Here is a 6,000-nt window from a genome sequence, read left to right as displayed (position 1 = left end):
GGCTAAATTTAAGGAGGAAATGTGACATTAAGCTGAAGGCTGAATATGGAGCAAGACCAAAGAAAAGTTGAGCAGGAGGAGAATCTCTGCGTGATGTGAATGAGCTGTCTGTTTTCTCTCGCTTCCAGAACAATGGAGCTCACCATGGATGTCAATGTATGTGAAGAAACAAAAGGCCTTTGGGTGTGTTCAGGGTGCAGCTGGGCCTGGATTTGCCTGGGTTTGTGTATGTGTATTCAGGGAGGGGGACGGGGAGTACGTCGTCAAGGTGTCAATGTCAGAGAAACGGGAGGGGCTGCTCTCACCAAGGAGTGTGCGGCATATGCAGCAGGCCTGCCAGGACTCATGTGGGACGGATTGTCCTGATGAACTTGGCATGGCTCCGCTTTGCCTCTGTGTGTGACAAAGCTGCACACACACCTTGCCCAGGAGAGGGAAAGAAGTGACTTGCACGTAGGAAACCCTGAACGTGCGTTTGGCTTTGGGAACAAGCAGCTCGGTTTGTTGCAGTCCACCAGATCATAACTCTTCCCTGCCTCCCATCCCTCGTCCCCAGGAAAGCCCAGGGAGAAGAATGGACAGATGGAGGGAGAGTCTACAGGCCCCTTCAAGCCCTTCAGAGCCCAACCAGCCTCGCCTCCCCCATCAGACCCTGCTGCAGCTGAGCTGCCCTGGAGTCTGCCTGCCGTTTCATGTCCCACGGGAAAGCCTTGGCCCTCCACCTCGTCTGAGAGGAAGTTCTACTCTCTCCTGACACTTTAGACGGAAGGCTGGGGCTTCATATGCCACAAACAATGTTCACTGAAGAACAAATGGCCACAGCCAAGGTACTCAGAGTACAGAGCTCTCTCCCAGAACTGCCCACACCTGGCTCATTTGTCTCTGTGGCTTCCGCCTTCAGAAAACCCTCCTTTGACTTCCCTGGTGGCGCAGTGGTTAAGAATCCGCCTGCCAATGCAGGGCACACGGGTTCGAGCCCTGGTCCGGGAAGATCCCAAGTGCCGCGAGCAACTAAGCCCTTGCGCCACAACTACTGAGCCTGCGCTCTAGAGCCCACATGCCACAACAACTGAGCCCGTGCGCCTAGAACCCGTACTCTGCAACGAGAAGCCACTGCAATGAGAAGCCTGCGCACAGCAACCAAAAGTAGCCCCTGCTGGCCGCAACTACAGAAAGCCCACGCGCAGCAACAAAGACCCAACGCAGCCAAAAATAAATAAATAAATAAATAAATTTTTTTTTTTTTTTTAAAGAAAACCCTCCTTTTCCAAAGGCCTTTCCCACTCTTCAAGCGCTGCCTCCTCCATGGAGCCTCGGGCATGACTCTAGCCCCGGTTAATTTATGATTCATACCGCCCAATTTAGAATTTGATTAAGTTCCCTTTTCATGAGACGTCCTTTCTCCCTAATGACGTGGTTTGGGGCAGAGACAACATCATTTATTTCTTTTTTACATCCTTCCAGTAACAAGGACCCTATTTGCTGAACCAAAACTTGTGACACATGGTCTGAAAAATAAGAAAGGCCACCTGGAAGCTAACTATCCTGGCAGATCTGGGACAGGGTCAACCTCAGTGGCCTGGGTGGGCGTCACCGGGAGCTCCTGCAGGGCCGCCCAGTCTCCGGGGCAGCTACAGCGCCTAGCGATGAATGAATGAGAGTGAGTAAATGAATGAATGTGAATGAGTGAATGAAAGATATCTGCAGGGGTTGCGCCTCTGGCCGGTTGCTCAAGGTGACAGCCTCTGGGGGCTGAATCCCCTCAGCGGGGATTCGGCTGCCCGGCGGGCCGGCGCGGGTGCACAGGGGCCCCAGTCCCGCGCCCAACTCCCCCCGCCCCGAGGTGGTACGCGCCACTCCGCACTCCCTGAACCGGCGGACCCGAGCTGTCTTGAATGGAAGGCGACGAGGCCGGAAGTGGAAGGGCCCACTCGGGAGGACAAGGAGGGGGGCACGAGCGCGCCGCGTCTTCATTGAGGAACCGAATCTGTGAACATGGAATTCCATGTGCGTCTTATGTAAAGAGAGCGACGGGCGCCGCAGCCAATGGACGCGTGGCGCTAGCAGGCCCGGCCCCCCTGGTATGCAGATGAGGCGGCACCCCGGCCAATGGCGGGCGCCGGGGGCGGGCGCGGCGAGCTGTCACGTTTTCCACTATGTGACAGGGGCTAGTCCCCGGCGGCGGCTGAGACCGGCGGCACTGCGGGATCACCTCAGCTTTTGGCGGTGGCGGCGGCGGGGTCGGCGGGCGACTAGCAGACGGTCTGGCGGACAGGCGAGGACGCGGCTCCGGTGAGTGCGTGGCGCGGCGGGAAGGGCGAGCCAGCCTGGGCGCCGACCGGCGTCCGGCCGCCCGGCTCGCTGGTTACGTAACCGCCTCCAGACCGGCCGCGGCCCCGGCCTCGGGCTGGCGGTCTGGGGTCTCGGCGGGCGGGCTGCGGGAGGCGGCAGAGGATCCTCTAGCCCACGGAGGCACGATCCGAGGGTTTCCTGGGCCCTTTTACTCCTCGTCTTGAAACCAGCCTCCTCGTCTTGAAACCGGCCTGGGGTGGGGACTGTTATTCCCATTTTGCAGATCAAGAAACTGAGGTCCAGAGTGGTTAGGCCCATGTCTGAGGTCACAGAGCTACTGAGTGGCTCTATGTCGGACTGTCCTTCTCTAGACGATTTCCTTTTATGAACCCCTCCTCTTCTCCCTCCCTGACCCGCTCCCTCGCCCCCCACCCCCCCGCCCCCGCCGCGGGAGAAGGCTGAGAAAGGCCAAGGCAACTGAAGGTCAGTGCGACAGTCCCCGGGAACATGGAGGGATCCTTGGGGAGCCGGGTTCCTGCTCCGAGGCCACAGAGTCAAGTCTCTGGCTGGGGAAAGGCTACTGCTGGGCACTAGTCTAGGAGCCCTACCTGGACAGCCCATGGGTCCCCTGGAGTGGCTGAGTAGAGAGACAAGACAGTTTCTGGGCCAAGCCAGGCCTGAGCACGTGATGTTCATCCCCTTTGCCCACCCTGGACCTTTTTGTATTTATTCTCTCTCCCCAGGTTGGGTGGAAGAAGGGGGAGGGTTGTACTTTGTGATGCAGCAATCACATGATCCTTCTGGGGGGTACTTTGGCTGCCAAGTCCTGGACAGGAACCAGGGGGTGGGTGGTGGCCTGCTTATCCCTCCAGGAAGGCCAGGATAAGGGATGACAACTCGGTTACCAGGGTTTCTGGTATACAGAAGAAACCAATTTGGAAAGCTGATTCATACTCAGAGAAAAACGGAGCCAGAAGGTACCCTGGAAATCTCCCAGGGTAACCCCTTAGCTTGACAGGTGAGGAAACTGAGGCCCAGATGCCTGCTGGGCTCACATCACAGCCGGGCCAGGCCCAGGCTCAGGGTGCCTGCAGTGTCTTTCCATCGTCCTGAAGGTCTTGATCTGGATCAGGATGAGCTTCAGAAGTTCTGTGAAGGCCTGAAATTGGGTGCTGCTGAATCTTGAATGAGCTGGAGTTTAGGGAGAGGGGCCTGAGGTCCCTCAAGCGTTAAGAACCCTAGCACCATGGCAGAAGCCCCTCCATGAATACGTCTCCCCTCCCACGTCCAGTGCAGCAAGGCCACTGGCCTTCTCTGTACCTGCAAAGGGGAGATGCCCATCCCCTGTTCCCAGCCAGGGTTTCTGGTCCTGGGCTGGTTTGGCTGAGGAGGGAACAGGACTCTACCTGAAGGCTTTCACCGGAACTTGAGTTTTTAAATACAAGGCTAATCACTTTTTATAAGGCGTCTGAGTAAAATGAGGAAAGGGACTCCTTTTTCTTAAGTGGAAGCTACGTGATATGCCAACAGGGATGGTACCGTGGGTGTTCGCAGTTATCCGTCACCGGCATCTTGGTGTGATTCACTGGTACAGAACCAACACAGCCCTGGCTTTCTGTGGAGGCTGGGGCGCTGGTGAGGAGGGGCTGGCCTGTCACCTGCCAGCGGGCTGCTGCCGGCTGACTCAGCTCCATCCTGGGGCTGGTCTGTACAGCGGGGCTCAGGGTAGGTGATCTCTGAGGTCTGTTTCCATCCCTAGCTTTTTGGATTCCTGTTACTCCACAGGTTATTTCCTTAGGCACCTACACAGGAGACACAAGTTTCTGACTCTGGGGCACATAATGTTACCCGGTGAGGCTTAGAAGGAAACAGGAAAAATTCCTCTCATTTGTACTATTTCTCAATCACACTTAACTTTCAGAAAAATGCTGGTGGGCACGCCTCTGTTTTTAAATGATGATGTAACCTGACAGGGCCTCAGCAAAATCACAGGCTCTGAGTCTCTGGCGAGACCTCTCAGCATGCAGTCCAAAGAGAGAGTGACGCCGAAAACTACCGTATCTGGCAAAACTAACTAGAAACACATAACCTGGCATCTCTGCAGACACTCTGCACCCCTGCCCAGTGACAAGCTGGCCCACCTGCCAACTCACAGAGAACCAGAAAGTCTGGACAGGGCCTCTGATGGTCCTGCCCGGAAGCTTTTCTGTGAAGCCCTCCTTTCAGCTCTGTGCTCTTTGTAGGCACCTCTGTAACAAGTTTGTTACTGTATTTCCAAGTCTAGAGCAAATCAGAAGCAGTAAGTGAGCATCCCAGCAGTGCAGATCACGGCAAGGCCAAGGCCACTGTGTTATTATCAGAGGTGGGCAGTTCTGAAGGTGGTGGGGCTCCCGGCTGCGTGCTGGACCCTCCCCAGGCCCCAAAGGCTTTGAGAATCCTAGCACTCTCCCTGGGGTGACAGAAGAATCAGAACAGCTGGGCTATTCCCAGGCACCCCAACGCTGAAGCCAGGAAGCTGACGCCTCTGCATTATTGTTGTTTTAAATTTTGTGCTTCTCCCTATGTGAGGTTTTAAAGGCCAAGCTGAGAGTGTTTGAAGGGGTCTTAGTGAGGCGGAGACAAGCCTCTCCCCAGCCATCTTCCCTTCCATATTTGGACAGCTGCAGTCACATTTTCCTCTGTTACCAACCGTTTCCATGGAGAGTGCGGGTGTTTATTCAGCAGGACAAACATTTTCTCCGGATTACAGCAGGCTGGCCTCAGGGAATTGGCTCCTACCGGGAAGTAGCAACCGTGTTACAATATTTGGGGTTGTAAAATACCCAGGGTTTGCAGAAACAAAGTACAGGCTGTGAGATCCCTGTTACATAAAGTTTGGAAACAGGCAGAATGAACCAGGCTGTGAGAATTCAGGCTCATGGGGCCCTGGGGTGGGAGGGACAGGGGTGAGGGGACCACCTGGGGCCCCTGGGCGCTGGCAGCATTCTGCCTCCGGGGCTGGGGGCTCAGTTTGTGTACATAGAGCAAGGCCTTACCATGTCAGGTATCTTATCTTCCATTTCAAATCATTGATCGTCTTAAGTGATTGAACCTACACGGCTTTCCACTTTCCTCAGAGAAATATGCACGTTCCCCCTTAGCCTCAGGGGTACTGAGTTCGGGGAGCCTTTACCAGTCCCGGCGGAGGCACAGTGGGGCGTGGCCCTGGGGCCCAGGCTGCGTTTCTGTTCTCCTTTTTTTTTTTTTTTTACTATTTATTATGGAAACTGTGAGTACATGTGCAAGTAGGGAGGAAAGGGTAATGAACCCATAAGCCAGCTTCGGTCTTGGCCCTTCTCCTTCTGCATCCCTGCCCGTTTCCTTCCCATCCCGAATACCGTGAAGCCATCCCAGACGAAGATCTCATCGTGGACGGCACTTTCTAAGTGTTCCTCTGTCCGGTCAGGGCAGCCCTCGCTGCTGAACGTGTGGTCAGGGGCTCAGAGTCAGGGGTGCGAGCTCAGCTCCTTTCCTCCGGTCTGACCGTTTTCCGGAGCCGAGCCCGTGTGTGGACGACCGAGAAGCAGCCGCGATGGGCCTCTAGCGTTAGGCGCTCGAGCTCACGCCCAGCGGCACACCCGGCTTCCCCGCAGCCCCTTTGCAGCAGGGCTGTCCTTTCCTTCACGGGGCCCCTGGGCTCATGAGGACCAGCCACTGCCCTGGTGGAAA

At 56.0% G+C, this 6,000-nt stretch overlaps 1 protein-coding gene across 1 annotated transcript in view; it reads left to right on the top strand.

Moving 5' to 3' along the window:
• The first annotated feature begins 2,170 nt into the window (after positions 1-2,170).
• PER2 (period circadian regulator 2) overlaps positions 2,171-6,000 on the top strand; it is a 39,249-nt gene continuing 35,419 nt past the window's right edge. The window contains exon 1 of the mRNA XM_059052765.2: positions 2,171-2,292. The gene's annotated coding sequence lies outside the window, so the exon portion shown is untranslated. The remainder of the gene's footprint in view (positions 2,293-6,000) is intronic.

This window comes from Kogia breviceps, chromosome 2 (genome assembly GCF_026419965.1).
Source record: "Kogia breviceps isolate mKogBre1 chromosome 2, mKogBre1 haplotype 1, whole genome shotgun sequence".
Taxonomy (NCBI): domain Eukaryota; kingdom Metazoa; phylum Chordata; class Mammalia; order Artiodactyla; family Physeteridae; genus Kogia; species Kogia breviceps.
The sequence above is the reverse complement of the archived record's forward strand: the minus strand, read 5'-3'. Positions and strand labels throughout refer to the sequence as shown.